The sequence below is a fragment of the Pelobates fuscus genome, chromosome 4 (genome assembly GCF_036172605.1).
Source record: "Pelobates fuscus isolate aPelFus1 chromosome 4, aPelFus1.pri, whole genome shotgun sequence".
NCBI lineage: Eukaryota > Metazoa > Chordata > Amphibia > Anura > Pelobatidae > Pelobates > Pelobates fuscus.
In genome coordinates, this window is record NC_086320.1 from 307,077,175 (window position 1) to 307,096,163 (window position 18,989).

Sequence of the window (18,989 nt, forward strand, 5' to 3'; positions counted from 1 at the left end):
AGCATGTAGAGATGTATATAAAAATAATACCCCTTTCTGTCTCATTAGAGATATATTTACCAGAAGCTCAAGGAAGCAAGGTGAATGGTTAGAGTTAGGACCCACCTAAGAGGTCTGCCTTGACGGGGCAGGTGGGCATACCCTCTCATGGCCACCTGAGGTAAGAGCGCAGGTAACTTTTTGCTTTAGATACACATACAGACCCACATGCAGACAGATACAGACAAAGATTCACACACAGATACAGACATACACACAAATTCTCACACACACATACAGACAGACATAAACACAGATACACAGACATTCACACACACAGATACAGACAGATATTCACACACACAAACTGTTAAAATGTTTAGTCATTTTATGTGTAATTCTCCTTCATGTCCATTCCTGCATTTTGATTGGCCATCCTTGAACTTGTTGCAGTGAGTGTTGGGTCATATGTTTTGTCTAACTCTGATGTAAGTAATGCTTGCTGGTGTGTGGCGTCTATGTATGTATATACGTGACTGTGTCTGTATCCAAGTGACTCTATGCATTGTATGCTTGTGTGTGTTTGAGGGGCTTTGTGGATATTTTATCATCTTAGTGTATTTTATCCCCTATGGCATTAATTCCAGCAACAGTTGGTACTAAACTAAGAAACTCCTGCGGTGTCTAGGTGTGTGTATGACAGTGTGCCTGTTTGTATGGGGAGATGGTGTAAAGATTTGATTGGCTAATGAGGGCATCCAACATGTCACTGAGTGTGGTGCCCCAGGGGGGGGGGTGCATAGCTGGTTAATGATCCTGCCAAACCAGTGAGACATTCATAATATATACACATGCCGAGAAACACACGACAAATGTTATTTTCAGGCCAGCTTGGCAGCCCTATGGTACACTCATGGCATGCTAAGCACTCTATGTATATCCCCGTATACCTACTCTAACTGTAGTGCTGGCCTGTTACGGATAGAACGTGGTTTGTTTTTTCAGTACCCGCCCACCCGCACATAGAGTGGGCGGGGACAGAACGTTGGGTGTCACAGTTAGAATGTGGCTGTCCTCTCAGTGACCGCTTGCTGTGCTCGCTGTAGTGTCTGCATTACTGGCCAGGCACAGCGCCGCACTGGGCACAGAGAGGAACTTGGCAGACACTTCTTCCTTTATTTTGGAGATTTCCCCCACCCTCAATACTAAAAAGAAACTTCCTGGTCTTGGATTAAACTTCTGGCCGAGCCCTGGGGTGAGGAGTCTGCGAATGCCACCAGTTCCAGGTTGGTGCTGATTGCCTTTAAACAACATCTTCCTAATGTATTGTGTTTCATGTTATACTAAGCAGAGACCCAGGAACCATGTGCAGAGTGATTCATTTTAGCAAAGGATCTGCTAAATGTGGAACTAGCTTAGAGTCTGCCCATTACTACACTCTGATTTCTAATCCGAAACGTGTTATGAGCTTACTTTAACTGATATAACAGCATGCTCCAAGTAGTATTTTATTCTGTTACTTTCTAAATCCCAGATAATAATAATGTCATTGCTTCCAAAACCAGAATATAGCAGTATGCATATTTTAGGAGGTAAAGGTAGATTTCCCTATGGTATTGTATATATTCTGTCCAAGAACAAATGTGATTGCCTTTTTTAAAATGTATTTATTCCATCTCTTAATTTGGGATGTTTTACAGCCTCCATTCCAGGATATAACACAAGATAGTTCATATTTTTTATGTTTCCCTTCCCTACAACCCATAACAAATATGTAATGCAGGGTTGGTGAGCAATGTGTGTTATTACTTGTCCTGGTGTTACTGTCACTTTTTGTTAGCAGTAACCTAATTTTCTGTAGCATTGTATTGATGTAGTCCTGCTTTCTATCACTTTCAGTAAGTTAGGTTAGATTCACAGCAAATGTTACACTGGGCATTCCAGTTGTTGTGGGTTACATTTCCAGATGTTCCCTCCCTGGTAGAAGAATTGAAATGACTAAAGTTGGCCACCATTCCAAATTATATAGTGTTAGCTTGGCAAATTATTCTTCAGCTGTAAAATGAACTGTGATGTAAAATGAACTGTGACACATTAAAATAAAATGTTACTTATACTGTCAATTCTCGTGATTTTTATAATGTTTATCTCCTACTGGGATGAAACTAGGCACCTTTATCTTCGCAGTCTGTCAGTCATAGATATAAATATTTCCCATTTCTGTTATTGACCATAGTCAGTGGAAGAGCAGAAAATGAAACACTGTTTATGTACTCCTCATTTGCATTGAGTGCCAGGGCTGTGCCTTGACTAAACTAGACTGTGATGCAAGTTACGAAAATATTTACATATACATTAAAACAAAAATTAGCATGAAATGAAAAGATAACACAGGTTATAGTTGATTTTCACTGTTGTATTGCATCGTGTAGTTTTACAATTCAATATTGTGGTGACGTGGCAGTCTCAGGGCGCTGACCTCCATTTTTTTTTTTTGTCCAACTGTTTGGGAGCAGTTTTACAACTGATGATCTGGCTGGTCCCTGCACACTGTCCCTCTTTCAACGCAATTAACCCCTTAAGGACAGATGATGAAAATATTCCGTCATGATTCCATGTTATTCCAGAAGTTGTGTCCTTAAGGGGTTGCAGGTACAGGGAGTAGACACCAGAACCAGTACAAGCAGCTGTAGTTGTTCTGGTGACTGTAGAGTCCCTTGAACCCCTTAAGGACCAAACTTCTGGAATAAAAGGGAATCATGACACGTCACACATGTCATGTGTTCTTAAGGGGTTAAATATGTGGCATGTAGAGTTATGCATTATCAATGTTTATTCTGTCTAACCATGACAGAAGCAATAGGTTATGGGCACTGAGCTAAATATGACCCAGTGCTCACTGGGTGATGGAACAAAATGGTTGTGATGATTTGACAAGAGATGACAAAAGCTAGACAAGTTGAACTATTTCTCATGCTCTGCTTATTGACAAAACCAGGAATTATCAGGAACATTTTAGGCCAAAGTAAACAAGCTGTGGGAATTCTTTCATTCAGTTATTTTTCCAGCTCTGATTATTTGGCTTAAAATAGGCCATTCCTTTCTCAATTTGCAACAGTTTCCAATTTAGTTAACATACTCAAATACATTTTCTTGCTAAAAGTTATGTTTTTACATATATGCCTATATGTTTGTAAAAATCTGTTTATAGCTCAGTAGTCAATTTCGTGTCATACCGTGCATTGTATGTGGTTATTTCATACCCTCTAAATACCCTCCTACTACCATACTCCCTCTAATATGCTTAAAATTAGTAGCAGTTAGTACTTATATGTGCAGTAAATAGAGGGTATGTGTGAATTATCTAGTACTGTCTTGTACTGTCAGTTATTGACTTACACGGACTTGAATCATAATGATTCTTTACCCAACCAACATACTGACCCAACCGGTCATCTCACATTACATTGCAACATTTTTTTTTTGTTTTTTTGGGGGGGGTGGGGTGTACATGTTTCAATAATAACCAAGTTGAAATATCTTTTCCATCTTCTCAAATGTGACCTGGAATTTGCATTTCTTTGTAAAGCTTTAGAGAAAATAAAACAGGGGTGCCCAAAAAATAGATCGCCAGATGTTTTCAAAGTACAGCTTCCATGATGCTTTGTCATGTTAGAGGTATTCTAAAGGCATGCAAAGCATCATGGGAGTTGTAGTTATACAACATCTGGGGATCTACCTATCAGGCACCCCTGAAATAAAACATTCTTACATCATGTTCAGGGGTATCCACAGACATCTTCCCAAGGCAGCAAAACCGTAATGTTTTTACATACAGTTTTAGGTCCTGTTACATCAAAGGAGTTCTAATCCCATGTCTTTCCATGTGCCGTGAACACCCACGATTCATGCTGTTTTTTTTGCTGGGTTTCTGTGACAGGTCAAGAAATTTCAACCTGTTTCCTCTCCACTTGTACTGCACCACTGCTCTGTGTGCTCTGTGTGTACTGTCTGTAGCAGTTTCACTTTTGCTTTGTTTAGAGCTTTTTTTTTTACATAGTAGCACTCTAGAAATGTTAATACTCTTGCGTTTAGTGTAAATACAGTCGACGGAGTAATGTGTTTGTGACCATTTATCATAATCTATATTTGAAGAAACAATACAATGTTAGAAATAAATTAATTAATCGATTATTGACTGCGCTCATGTCTACCACCATGAATATGAGCAGACAAACAATGCCAGCAAGCAACTAAATAATTAGCTGTGTTAATGGCTAACAAAATGAGCAGAACATCACTGTCCTGCAAATTAACATTTGAGAAAGGAGATAGTGAAGAGCCATAATTAGACCTGGAGGAACAGGTCCTAAACCTGGGCTATCTGTTAAAAACAGAACATTTGGGGGGCGGAGCCGGCGCCCAAACGAGCTAGACGCGTCTCGGAGCTGCTCCGCTACTCAGCCCGAGAAAAAGACAGCAAACCCCGAGTATACCCCGCAACTAGACCTCCACTGGAAGCAGTCTGGTGTCCGACAACATGGGGAAAAAAAGCAAGAAGCTGCGTCCAGACCCGGGCTCGGGTTCTCAGGATATCGGCACTTACATGCTGACTGCAGCGAGGCTGACACACACCAAGATGGCGCCCGCAGCGGCCCACACGCATCTGTCCTCGGACGAGGACAGCAACACGGCTGATGACCTCTCCCCTCCGCCGAGGAGACGAACGGAGCCGAGGGCGACCACAGCGCTGGGGGACTCTGCTCCGGCCACGAGGGCAGATATCAAAGCCCTGGTAGCAGAGATCCAAGCCATGTTCAAGGCGGACTTGGCGCCGATACGGGAGGAGGTATCCATGCTCACCACCCGCATGCACAAGATGGAGGAAGGTATGGCAGGCCACGCGCTCGCTCAGACAGCCACAGATGCTGCCATTGAAGCACTGCAGAAACAAAGCGCTGCTCAGCAAGCCCAATTGGCTAACCTAGAGGACAAGGCCAGGGCACGCAACCTACGTATAAAAGGCATCCCAGAGACTGTAACTGACACAGAACTCCCCCACTACTGCAGGAGACTCCTTGCCACCCTCCTAATGCCCAAGCACTCTAAACAGATAATAGTGGACTCTTGCTACAGGCTTAATAGACCTGCCGCTGCACCCCAGGAGACGCCTAAGGAAGTACTGCTTAAACTGGTACGTGACGCGGACCGTGGCATCATTATGGGGGCTGTACGAGGTACTCCCACGGTGCCCTTTGAGGGCGACCAGCTGGCATTTTATCGGGACTTCTCCAGATATACCCTGTCCTGGCGGCGCTCTCTCAAGCCCATAACCCAAGTGCTTCAGGAGAAATCCATTACCTACAAGTGGGGCCCCCGCAGACTACTTGCTCATAAGGCAGGGAAAACACACGCTATCTCACACCCGGCCGAAGCCTCTACTTTCCTGCATGCCCTCGGCCTACCGACAGCACAGCCACAGGTCACAACCCACCCAGCCTGGAATGTGGCGGACATTACTCCATTCGTGCCAAGAGGGGGAGCACCCACGACAGCAGCACAGCCACCCTGAACCTAGGGACTGAGTTTTGCCTTTCATAAAACGCTATACCTGTTGCCTTCTTCCTTCTCTAACTTAACAGGGAAAGGAAGTGGTCTATGTTTATGTTACTTTTTGTTTATGTTATGTTTTATATCTGTTATTTAATGTTGCCGGCTCCGAAAGCCTTAGACCTAGCTCAACCCCATAGCACCCCCCAAGCGACACCATGCGACATACTAGCTTAAAAATAGTAGCCCTCCGGGCGCCCAGAGCATAACTCCCACCCTCAGATATAGCAAAACAAAATGGGAACCCACACCCGGACCCAAGGGCTCCCCTACCCAATAAAACCATAACGTGCCTCCAGCTGGCCTTGGAATCAAGGCGTACGGTATACTAGCCATAAGGCACATACGGCCCAAGTTTATCGCCCCACCCTGCTGCAATCTCCAGGAACGCCGATAGGGCCACCTGGGTGAACCCGCATATACCAAAAATAAAACTGAGTAGACTACGCTAAGTGGCAAAACAGATTTTAGTACTGTAAAACTGTTTTACCTGCTGATCACAAAATATGTTGTATTGTTTGCCGATACTCACAAAAATAAAGAATAAAAAAAACAAAAAAAAAAACAACATTTGAAATATCTGAAGTTGGGTATTACATTCATGTTCAATAATTTAAAGAGACCCTGCAGCCAGGGCCGGCGCTACCATTAAGGCGAATAAGGCATTCGCCTGGGGCGCCGGCCTCTAGGGGGCGCAAACCGAGAGGTTTCCCGGTGGGCTGCCCTGCTGCAGCTGTCTGGGAATGCTGTGCTGGGTGAGCGGCTCCTTAGCCACCCCCCAGCGCAGCCACTCACCTGCTGGGCTCCCTCTGCAGCCGATTACCTTCTCGGGCAGTGGGGTTTGCAGTAACCCCATCCCCCGAGCAGAGCACTGTGCTTCCTGCAGGCAGGGGGAGCCTGTGAACACCGGAAGCATGGTGAAGGGAGCAGGAAGCAGGCTGTGCTCACAGTGCACAGCTCTCCTGCTCCCCCAGGAGAAAGAGCTACATCCTGGATCCTGCAGCCTGGACCTCTTCTCTTCACAGTACCCAGGTATGGCATGGTTAAGGTGGATTTCTTATTGTGTGCATGTTTGTAAATGGGGGAGTGTGTACATTGGTTTGTTTGTGTGTGTAAATAAAGTGTGACTTTATGTAAAGTTTGTGTTTGAGTGGCAGTATGTGTGTTAATGAGTGTGTAAGTGACATTGTGTGTTAGTGTGTGCAAGTGACTGTGTGTGTGTTAGGGAGAGTGTGCAAGTGACTCTGTGTGTGTGTGTGTGTGTGTTAAGGAGAGTGTGCAAGTGACTCTGTGTGTGTTAAGGAGAGTGTGCAAGTGACTCTGTGTGTGTTAAGGAGAGTGTGCAAGTGACTCTGTGTGTGTTAAGGAGAGTGTGCAAGTGACTCTGTGTGTGTTAAGGAGAGTGCAAGTGACTCTGTGTGTGTGTGTGTGTGTTAAGGAGAGTGTGCAAGTGACTCTGTGTGTGTGTGTTAAGGAGAGTGTGCAAGTGACTCTGCGTGTGTGTGTTAAGGAGAGTGTGCAAGTGACTCTGTGTATGTTAAGGAGAGTGTGCAAGTGACTCTGTGTATGTTAAGGAGAGTGTGCAAGTGATTCTGTGTGTGTGTGTTAAGGAGAGTGTGCAAGTGACTCTGCGTGTGTGTGTTAAGGAGAGTGTGCAAGTGATTCTGTGTGTGTGTGTTAAGGAGAGTGTGCAAGTGACTCTGTGTGTGTGTTAAGGAGAGTGTGCAAGTGACTCTGTGTGTGTGTGCTAAGGAGGGTGTGCAAGTGACTCTGTGTGTGTGTGTGTTAAGGAGAGTGTGCAAGTGACTGTGTGTGTGTTAAGGAGAGTGTGCAAGTGACTCTACGTATGTGTGTGTGTGTTAGGGAGAGTGTGCAAGTGACTCTACGTATGTGTGTGTGTGTTAGGGAGAGTGTGCAAGTGACTCTACGTATGTGTGTGTGTGTGTTAGGGAGAGTGTGCAAGTGACTCTGGGTGTGTGTGTTAGTGAGAATGTGCAAGTGACACTGTTAGTGAGTATGTGTTAGGGAGAGTGTGCAAGTGACACTGAGTGTGTTAAGGAGAGTGTGCAAGTGACTCTGTGTGTGTGTTAAGGAGAGTTTGCAAGTGACTCTGTGTGTGTGTGTTAAGGAGAGTGTGCAAGTGACTCTGCGTGTGTGTGTTAAGGAGAGTTTGCAAGTGACTCTGTGTGTGTGTGTGTTAAGGAGAGTGTGCAAGTGACTCTGCGTGTGTGTGTTAAGGAGAGTTTGCAAGTGACTCTGTGTGTGTGTGTTAAGGAGAGTGTGCAAGTGACTCTGCGTGTGTGTGTTAAGGAGAGTGTGCAAGTGATTCTGTGTGTGTGTGTTAAGGAGAGTGTGCAAGTGATTCTGTGTGTGTGTTAAGGAGAGTGTGCAAGTGACTCTGTGTGTGTGTTAAGGAGAGTGTGCAAGTGACTCTGTGTGTGTGTGCTAAGGAGGGTGTGCAAGTGACTCTGTGTGTGTTAAGGAGAGTGTGCAAGTGACTGTGTGTGTGTTAAGGAGAGTGTGCAAGTGACTCTACGTATGTGTGTGTGTGTTAGGGAGAGTGTGCAAGTGACTCTGGGTGTGTGTGTTAGTGAGAATGTGCAAGTGACACTGTTAGTGAGTATGTGTTAGGGAGAGTGTGCAAGTGACACTGTGTAGGTAAGTGAGTATGTGTATGTCTTAGAGTGTGTAAGTTAGTTAGAATGTGTAAGTGTGTATGCCAGTGAGAGAGTGTGTATTAGTGAGATTGTGTAAGTGACACTGCAAAGGTAATTATTGCAATTTTTAAGAAACTTCAATAATTACCGTTCAGGGTTAACTCCTCTAGTGGCTATGCACGGGGGCGTCCAGTCACGGAAATACCACTGCAAGCGTGGCCAATGAGGAGCGAAGGCGGAACCAAGCCAGCACAAAAGACTGCTGGACCCAGGTAAGTGACAGAAGGTGTTTTAACCCCTGCTGCACCACGAGGGGAGATGCGCTTGATGGAGGGGGAAGCTATAGGGCCAGGATAACAAGTTTATTTTCCTGGCACTATAGTTTCCCTTTAATATCTACTCAGTGTGCCTCTTTCCCTAAATGTCTCTTTAGTGTAATTCAGAGTTTAGTGAATAAGCCTTTGAGGGAATGTAGCTGCGTTCATAAGGGGGGCGTCAAAATGTATTCTTGCCTAGGGCGGCAAGAATCCTTGCACCGGCCCTGCCTGCAGCCACCTTCACTTCCTTTTCTTCCTAATCTTTGTCTTCATAATACTAATTATAGCTGCAGCGATTTGAGAAAAATAAATTAGCTTCAGATACAATTCCATATCCCAATTTAGGACATCACATAAGAAGCCATACTACCTCACGCACTTACATTCTCTTACACTGAGTGTGCATACACCGATCAAGTCCTAAGTAACACGTTTGGACTGTTTAAATGAGACAACCTGTAGAAAGAGACCAAAGCTTTTCATCTTGTGTACGGAGAGCAAACTGAATCTTCTGTTAGCTGTCCAAGTTGTTTCATTAATGTCTTTCCATGAATAAAAAAACTTGCAAGAGCTCAAGTACAGATAGATGCCTTAAAACCGTAAAAAGGAGTTTATGGGTTTTGCTCAACGCGTCCATTAAAAAACACATCTGACTTGGTTTGCACAATTTCAGTTTAGATAACAAGCGTGAGAATTGACTGGTAATCCTTACAGTGAAACTTAAAAGACAAAAAGTTGATATAATACAACAGTAAGATGTAGCAGACTAATTATAAAATTATCTAGAATTAATAATCCTGATAAGGAGAATAGAATATGTTATTAAAAAAATATATATATATATTCCTTTTCTTTCACTCGTACAGCAAGTCACAATAACATCATAACATTATCTTATTTTTCTACATGAGCCCTAAATACAAGTGGATCAGTTATGAATAATTATGGGGCCAGTGACGGCTCTGTTGTAAGTCAGGAAATAAAGTGAGAGTAAACATCTACCACTTAGAGACAGCTGTTAATAATTAATTAGCTATAGATTTTGGATGCTTTTCATTGCATTAATTACCTTGGAGATTTCTCATTATTATTACCTTGTACTTTTCTGTTAAATCTTAAAGGACCACTATAGTGCCAGGAAAACATACTCGTTTTCCTGGCACTATAGTGCCCTGAAGGTGCCCCCACCCTCAGGGTCCCCCTCCCACCCGGCTCTGGAAAGGGGAAAAAGGGTAAAACTTACCTCTCTGCCTCCGATCCTCCTCCGTTCCGCCCCGTCGGCTGAATGCGCACGCGCGGCAAGAGCTGCGCGCGCATTTAGCCGGTCGCATAGGAGCATTTACAATGCTTTCCTATGGACGCTTGCGTGCTCTCACTGTGGTTTTCACAGTGAGAATCACGCAAGCGCCTCTAGCGGCTGTCAATGAGACAGCAACTAGAGGATTTGGGGGAAGGCTTAACCCATTTATAAACATAGCAGTTTCTCTGAAACTGCTATGTTTATAAAAAAAAAATGGGTTAACCCTAGCTGGACCTGGCACCCAGACCACTTCATTAAGCTTTAAATCGACCTGTTTTCCAGCACCAAAACAATCTTCTGCAGTTCGATCCTCACATTGTGAGATCATCAACATGGATGATCCCTGGTCCAATCAGTTGGGTTCTGAACAAATGTGGTCTTTTTCTCTTGGTATTTAGCTCCATATATATGAAGGGGCTGGTTGAATTGAGAAAACTGGCTTAGGGTCAGCAGAGAGGGTAATTCTGCCCCACTTCCAGCCAGTCACTGCATGCCAATCCAATGTTTCCCTTTTACCTCTGCTGCAGAGGGAAGGCGAGAGAAGGTGGCATGATCAATGATTGGGGACGCAACTTCGATGTAAAACTCCAGCCCCCTTCATTGAGATTAGGTTTTTATGAGGGCAGAGTGGTCATTAAAGATGTGGTTTTATTGTTTAGAGCAGGGGTTCCCAACCCAGTCCTCAAGTACCCCCCTACCAGTCAAGGATTTAGGGATTACCCAGTTGTGTCTAAGGTGTTTTTAGACCCTAAATCCTGGACTAGTAGGGGGTACTTGAGGACTGGGTTGGGAACCTCTGGTTTAGAGTGTCCTTTTAAAGGGAAACTGTCACTTCTTAATTATGTATCCTCAACCTTTGTATTCAACAATTAAATATTTGTGTGATGTGAAATCTAAAATTAAATGTAGCTATGTATAGCTCTTTATCCTGAAATTGGGCACCTCCGTCTTAGTTCCTGTCAATCAGTTTTTATTTTTTTTTTTAAAACTTTATTTTTGAATGAAAGATCATATCAAGAAAGTTACAATATAATATATGGCTAAATATCGGTATTTAACATACAAGGTGATTTCGTCTCTATCAGAGCAATATCATGACTTTTACATCAGGTTTTTCGTTACATGTTATTATGATGATCTTTCGGTTTTATTTTTATATGACTTGGAGAAAAACCAGCGGTGAGCGTTTCAGCATACTTTCTATAATGAACAGCCTGTGGTGGCTACGATAATGCTTAATGTGTGGGTTGGGACTATATTGTTTGGCTCTTTGGTGTGGTCCTCGTCTGGTGTCGGAGAACCGTTATGTGAGCCCTCGTGATAGGTGCTGTGTTTATGTCCCGTCCCCTAAATTGAAAGGAAAAAAGAGTAGAGAACAGTGGAGAGAAGAGGATAGTAGGAGGGGGGAGAGTGCCAGAATGGAAAGATGGTGGGAGATAGGGAGGGAGAGAGGGGAGGAGAAGGGGATGGGTGCGCCGGTGTGGTGCAGGATACGGCTACACCCCTGGTCTTTTGCCTGTTCCTCTACGGGGTGGCCTGGGGTATGTCAGGCGTACTCACTGTTTACCCAGGGTTCCCACATCTTTACAAATTTAGTCGTGGTACCTCGAACTCTAGCTGTAAGGTCGTCCATCAGGTGAACGTCTTTTATATTGGATATGACCTGTTTAGTTGGTGGCATGTCTACTTTAAGCCACGATTGGGCTAAGGCTCTCCTTGCTGCTAACGTCAGTTTTTGGATTAACCTCTGTTCCCTAATTGTCCAACCGTCTATTTCTCTGTTTAGTAAATATGTCCAGGGGTTGAGATCCGGGGCCCTCTGAAATATATTCTTAATAATGTTGTGGATTGTTTTCCAGAAACATTGCACCTTTGGGCATTCCCACCACATGTGGAGGTAGGTGCCCCTGTGGCCACACCCCCTCCAACAGTCGTCTGATGGGGTTTGTTTCATGTGGAATAGTTTGACCGGGGTGGTGTACCACCGGAGCATCGTTTTGAGGGATTGCTCCTGAAGGGCCACACAGATGGATACCGAATTGTTGGCCTCCCATATGTCCCTCCATTCCACCCCCTCCAGTACTTCACCTAATTCCCTTTCCCATGTGCCTGTGTACGTCAATGTGCCCCACTCCTCTGTTTCGGTGCTAATGTGCTCGTATAACATGGATATAAGGCCCTGTGGAGTTGTTTCGCGTAGACACATTTTCTCAAAGGTGGTCAAAGGACCCTTGCCTGCTTTTTGCATGTGGGGGTGTTGTGAAAAGTCTCGTAATTGTAGGTAGCGGAAAAAGTCCGCTGGAGTAAGGTGTGCTTTCTGCTTGAGGAGTTCGAATGATATGACTTCGTTATTTTGAAACATGTGGCAAATTCTTTGTAATCCCACTTTTTCGAGATTTGCAAACTCTCTGGGTGTCATGCCAGGGGGGAAGGCCCTGTTTCTCAACAGGGGGGTTAATGGGGATGGCGATGTAGCCATTTTGTATTTGTGTGCTGACAGGTCCCAGATTCGTAGGGAGTTCAGTATTGCGGGGCAGTCGGTTCTTAAAATAGGTCTCACCTCCTTAGGTACCCACATGTGGTATTGGGGCAGGTCTGGACCTGTGAGGAGGGATTCCAGATCTACCCATCTCCTCACGTCTAGGGGCGCGTGCCACATGGCCACCTGTGCTAGCTGTGCCGCCACATAGTAAAAATATAGATGTGGTAAGCCTAACCCCCCTCTTCTTTTCTGTCTGTATAATATGTTTCGGGATATTCTATGGCGTCGGTTTTGCCACACGAAGTCCCCTATGGCCTTTTGCAGTGGGGCTAAATCTGATTTAAGGAGTTTGACAGGTAGTGCTTGGAAAAGGAACAATATTCGGGGTAGTATATTCATTTTGATAGCATGAATACGACCTATCCAGGAAATGGGTTTATCTAACCATTTTTCCATGTCCCGTAGTAGGGTGCGCATGAGTGGTGTGTAATTCTGTTGGAACAATTTGGTCGGGTCTCTGGTTAAGTGGATCCCTAGGTACTTTATTTGGTCCCTTTCTATGGGAATATTGAAATCTGTTCCCAGTGCCGCCGTGTCCTCCGCAGACAGGCCCATTGGCATGGCGCTAGATTTTTCTAGGTTGGCCTTGTATCCCGAGAAAGCTCCGAAATTAGTTAGGCCCTCTTGTAGGGCTCGCATGGAGTCAAGTGGGTTCGTGAGTGTCAGCAGGACATCATCGGCGTAGGCGGACACGAGGAATTCCTGTCCCCCCACTGTGATTCCCTGTATATGCGGATGTTGCCGTAGGGCTTGTAGGAGTGGTTCTAGCGTGATAACGAATAGTGGCGGGGAGAGGGGGCAACCCTGCCGAGTGCCATTCCCCAATTTGAATGGTTTATATCCAGCGCCTGCAATTTTCACCTGTGCGTATACTTGGTTATACATTGCTCTAATGGTGGATATGAATCTGTCCGGAAATCCCAGGAACATCAGTAGCTTAAAAAGATAGGGCCATTCTACCCTATCAAAAGCTTTCTCCGCGTCTATCGAGACCACAACCGTGGGTGTGTCCGATGTCTGTTGGCGCCATATAAGGTCGATGTTTCTTCTGGTGTTCTCGAACAGTTGCCGGTCTGGAATGAAACCTACTTGGTCGGGGTGTATCATCGTTTTCAGGAAGGGGTTAAGGCGGTCTGCTAATATTTTCGCTAGGATCTTGATGTCGTGGTTGATAAGAGAGATTGGTCTGTAATTTTCGGGAAGGAGTGGATCTCTCCCGGGCTTTTGGAGCAAAATTATGTTGGCCGTTGACATCTCCTTCTCGGGTGTACCTCCTTTCATGAATTCGTTAAACAGCTTTTCTAATCGGGGTGATAGTTCTTCTCTGTAGGTTTTATAGTATGCCCCGTCGAAGCCGTCAGGGCCCGGGGCCTTGTTGCCTTTGAGACCTGTTATTGCCCGGTCTATGTCTTCTACAGTAATGTCGTCGTTAAGTTGCAGGGCTGCAGCTGTCGGAAGTTTTGGTAAGTCTAGGTTGTCCAGGAAGGTTCTCATTCGTGAGTCCGCCACCTCTTGTTCCGTGTGGTCCCTGGTCGTGTGGTTGTATAGCTGTTCATAGTAGTCTGTGAAGACCTGCGCAATACCCGTAGGGGTGTTTTTGATGGATCCGTCTTTGTGCTTGATAGATGTGATGTGTGTCCTATCCTGTCGCGGACGTAGTGTCCTGGCCAATAGGGTGTCCATCTTGTTCATTTTCTCATAATAGTTTCTCTTGGTCCAGGTGAGGGCTTTCGCAGTGTCGTCCAGCAGCAGCTTGGTGATGGATCGTCTTGTCTCGGTTAGGCGGTCCAAGATCTGTGGGGTCGGTGAGGATTTATGTTGTTGTTCTATCTTTCGTAGTGAATCTAGTAGCAGAGTCAGTCTCTGTGTTTTCTGAGCCTTTTTTCGTGTAGCTATTTTAATGCACGTTCCCCTTATTACTGCCTTATGTGCAGCCCAAATTACTCCTGGGGCTACTTCTCCTGTTTCGTTCAGTGTGAAATATTCTTTGAGATCTTTTCTGATTGCTTCTCGGGATTCTTCGTCCTTCAGCAGGTGGGGGCTCATTCTCCAGTTCCAAGGTGAGGCCGTACTGAGATTACCCAGTTTTAATGAGATGTCAGCGTGGTCCGACCATGATATGGACCCTATTGTCGACTCCATTACTCTAGCCATGCCCACTTTGTTCACCAAGAACTGATCAATTCTAGAATACGACCCGTGCGGGGCTGAATAGAAGGTGTAGTCTAGCGAGCTCGGGTGTTGTGCTCGCCACACATCTATCAGTTCGGTCTGTTGAAGGAACTTGTAGTAAATTTTGTCCTGGGAACCTCTCCCTTGCGATTTTTGTTGGCCCCTACCAGAGCTCCTGTCTGCGGCTGGACACGGCACGGCATTCATGTCCCCTCCCACAATGGTCAGGCCATGGGATAGGGCTTTGATTTTTGTGGCTAAGTTTCCCCAGAAGGTGGGGTCGGGTGCGTTGGGCGCATAGATGTTGACTAGGTGTACTGGATGGGAGTGTAGAGTGCCTGATAGTATGATATACCTCCCGTCCGTGTCTATTTCAGATGTCATAACGTGTAACGGACACTTGTTATGTATGAGAATGGCGACTCCGTTGCCCTTACGGTGTGATCTCGCTTCGTATGTGGTGGAGTACGTGCGATCTCGGATGTGGAATGTGGTGCTTTTAGAGATGTGTGTCTCCTGAAGGAAGGCTATGTCGGGCCCTATTCGCTTTATCTCTCTGAACATCAGTCGTCTCTTGTTTGGTGCATTCAGGCCTTTAACATTGATTGAGGTTAGTTTTAGGGTCATCCCTGCCATTGGGAGAGGTGCCTCTCGTTGATCCCGAACACCGGGACATGGATAGTCCCTGGGTTCCGACCTGTCATGTGCGGTGCCACATTTGTGTGCCGTTCTGCGTCCGCCACCGGCTTGACCAGGTTAGGGAGGTAGAATGAAAGGAGGGGGGAAAGAAGAGTGAAGAAAAATAGGAGCTCTGAGAGAGTAACAGAAGATCTGGACTTACTAATCGCCAGATCAGTACGGGGTGGTGATCCCTGTCCCATGTACCCTCCTAAAAAGGGGTATGTGAGACTTGGGTTCCTACTCCTGGTAACAGTCACACCACCGGTATGCTATAATTTGTGTTATGTCTATGGTTTCGGCTGAGTATATCCGGCATTTTTCGAGTGTCCCTTTGTCGGGGATATCTCCCTGGGTATCCCCTCGTGCGTCCCGTGTAGAGAGGTGGGCTATTTCCCTGCCCCCTGTCCCCCCACTTATGTTGGTCTGATGTGACCTGGTTTTGGGCGTCCAGGGTATGCCGGGCTATGGTCTGGGGTGTGGGAGTGACTCCTCTGTGACGTGCAGTGCCCGCTCACCCTTGAGTATATGAGGGCTTTTGTGCCGTGTCTGTGGGTGTTGTGTACTAGAAAAGGGCAGTAGTTCACTAGGTGCGGCTCTGCCGGTATGAGTTGGCTGGGTTAGTGTCATGTGTGGGGTGTTGCGTACCCGCAACATGGGTCCCCCTACAGTACCGCTCCTGTGTTTCTATGCGCTTTGTATGAGGAAGGGGAGGTCCCTGTGCTCAGCGTTGAAGAAAGGAAAAACGACTTATGTGGTCAAACATATTCACACGTTTTCAAACATAGAAGAGAAAATTATAGCATAGGTTAACAGACCTGCTGGTATGCATGTACATTTTTAGACTGTGAACTATAGTGAAAAACATTTGAACAAGAACAGAATATGAAACCTTGCCGCTTAATCGGATTAGTGCTGGTCCGTGCGGCTATGTGTAGAAAAAAAAAACAAAAACCTGGGCCCTATCGTCTTGGTCCCTGCTGGTCCCGTCAATGTGGGGGGGGAGGGGGGGTGCGGGGGTGAGGGAGTCATGCTCTGTTGGTGCTGTCTCTCGGTTCCTCGAGTTGGTCGTGGAGGGTGAGGGCGACCAGGGGGTGGTTATGTGGTCGGGTCTGCTGGTGTTATCATATGGGGGCCCCTGACTGTCAAACCTCTTGTGTGTGAGTGTCGGTCGTGCAACCCTTGGTGGGCAGTCTGTCTGTCTTATGGCTTCCCCTGCTGCGTTTGCCGTTGTGAACCGGTGCGGGGAGATTGGATCGTGTCAAAGGTATGGTGGTCAGGGAGTGTCATTATTTGGTTATCGGCAGTGTTGTCTTTGTCTGTGTGGTCTCATGCTAGTCGTTGTCCCTAGGAAAGGGTCTTGGGCCTCCCGAGTGGGTGCTTGGCATCGGACTTTGTTACCACTCTTGAGGCAAAACATATAGCGAGTGCAAGGCACAACAATTGCTGCACGTGGCATGAGGTCACACGTGCAAGGGTGCTTGCCATTAGGGCCTGTGGCTGTTGCTGCATGTGCCCTCTCCCGAGTGTGCCGAGCGCTCCCTTGGCATAAAAATAAAAACTGCCTGTGTGTTCATAGCATAGTGGTGAGGTCCCCTTTAGTGTCCCCTCTGTCTCTGTCCCTTCCCCCAACCTTCCGTGCCCCCCACCCAATTACCTGGTGCCCCATAAGTGAGCCCTGCACCCCGGCTGATGCAAATAAGGGTTCAATAATCAATGCTGGTGGAGGTGTCTAAAACCCTTTTTGAGTTGCCAATTCTCTCCCCAACATACCCCCTCCCCACGGTGTCAGCGGGACCCAACCCGGTGTGGCAGTCCTATGGACTCCGTGTATTGTGCCCCCGGTACCTCACTCTCCGACGGTCTGCCATTCCCTTGGAAGAGGTGGAAGTTCTCCAGCTCCGGTCAACGTGGCAGGTGCTTGCGGTGGGGTCTGGAGGCCCAGAGCTGCAAAGAACGTCGAGGCGTCCTCTCCTGGTTGTAGAACGTGTGTTTTGCCGTTGTGGAAGGTTAGCAATTTAAAGGGGTAGCCCCAAGCGTAGCGTATATTCGCCCCTCTCAGGGCCTCCGTGATAGGCCTCCACTCCCGTCGGCGTTGTAAGGTTGCTGGCGCTAAGTCCTGATAAAGAGCCAGGTCAGCCCCTTGGTAGGAGATTGCTCCGTCTCTACCCCTTTTAATCAGCGCTTCTTTAGTTTGGAAGTGCAGAAAGCGGATAATAATATCCCGTGGGGTGTTCGCGTCCGTTCTCCTGGTGCGCAGGGCCCTGTGGGCACGTTCTATGTGCCAGAGGTGATCTGGTAGTCCTGGTAAGAGGGGTTTGAGAATTGCTGTGATGATATCGATAATTGGGCCTTCCCCTGACGCCTCCGGTAACCCTCTGAGCCGCAGGTTGTTCCGCCGCGATCTATTAGCCATATCCTCTATGGCAAGTTCAGCGGTAGCCAGCCGGCTGGTCAGATGATTAATTTGATGGATCGCTGTGTTGTGTGCGGCTGTAGTGGCTTCTAGGCGGTTTTCTAACCGCGTGGTGCGTTCGCCTATGGCCTGTATCTCCCCCCTCAGGACATGTGTGGAGCGCTCTATTTCCCCTGCTAGGTAATTTTTTACCTCTGTGAGGGTTGCCAGGATGGTCGCTGTCTCTGTGGTAGCCCTTGGGGAGCCCCCTGTGGGTGCTGCTGTAGGTTTCTGTGGCGGTCCCTGCGTTCCCGCGGTTTCATCCTCCTGGCCGCCGCCATTTTGTGGGCCCGCGGGTCCGGTGCGTGGCGTGGAGAAATATTCCGCTACGGAGGCACCAGTATCCTGACCTTTCTTGCTCTGTTTCTTGGCCGGTCTCTTCTCCATTCTGAGAAATTTTCGCCGGGTTTTTGCGAGTGGAAAACGCTGCTGTATGCTGTCTGGTGGTGTGAACGGAGCGGAGCTCTAGGCGAACACGTCCATCTCGCTCCGTGTCCTGGCCACGCCCCCGTCAATCAGTTTTTAAAGACTCTGTGTTTTGCAACTGGCATAGATAAAAGTTTCTCCTCCTCATCTGGGTGCATTAAATCTTTAATAAAAATGTGTACAAAGCAAATTGATGCTTTTTCTGTATTCCATGTGACCCATGCCCACCAAACTATACAACAAAATCTACATCTAAAAATCTTTATGAATCTTACTAGAAATACCTTGTAAAACAAGCATGTCAAACTCAAAGTCTAGCACGGGCCACATAAACAAGGTTTAAGTTCATGTGGGCCGCAAAAAACCCCCAAAACCCTTACATTTTAATAGAAACGTAGGTTTATTTTGAAAACTACAGTATAAAAAAAAAACCACAGCATCCCCTCTACTAAATCCCAGTCCCCCCTCCACTAATTCCCATTTTCTTCCAAATACTAAATCCCAGTCCTCCCCCTCTACTAAATCCCAGCACCCCCTTCTAGACAACAAGCAGACTCCACTCACATTGCCACTGCAAGTATGCAACTCCAGAGTCCGGCCTCTGGTATACCCCAAATGGTGCCGTCGGCACTCTGTGCCACATGCGATCCTCCCACTTAAATCCCTGTGTAGGTGGAGCACATCGAAATGTGACGTGGTGTTGCATGCCTCCACTGTCCAGTCGCATGCCAATGCAACACTGATCAACACACACACACTCACTGACTGACACACACACTCACTGACTGACACACACACACACAGACACACACATACTCACTGACAGACAGACACACACATACAGACACACACA

At 46.6% G+C, this 18,989-nt stretch overlaps 1 protein-coding gene across 1 annotated transcript in view; it reads left to right on the forward strand.

The window, feature by feature from the left end:
- The first annotated feature begins 1,056 nt into the window (after positions 1-1,056).
- NOD1 (nucleotide binding oligomerization domain containing 1) overlaps positions 1,057-18,989 on the forward strand; it is a 71,203-nt gene continuing 53,270 nt past the window's right edge. Inside the window, exon 1 of the mRNA XM_063452283.1 lies at positions 1,057-1,265. The gene's annotated coding sequence lies outside the window, so the exon portion shown is untranslated. The remainder of the gene's footprint in view (positions 1,266-18,989) is intronic.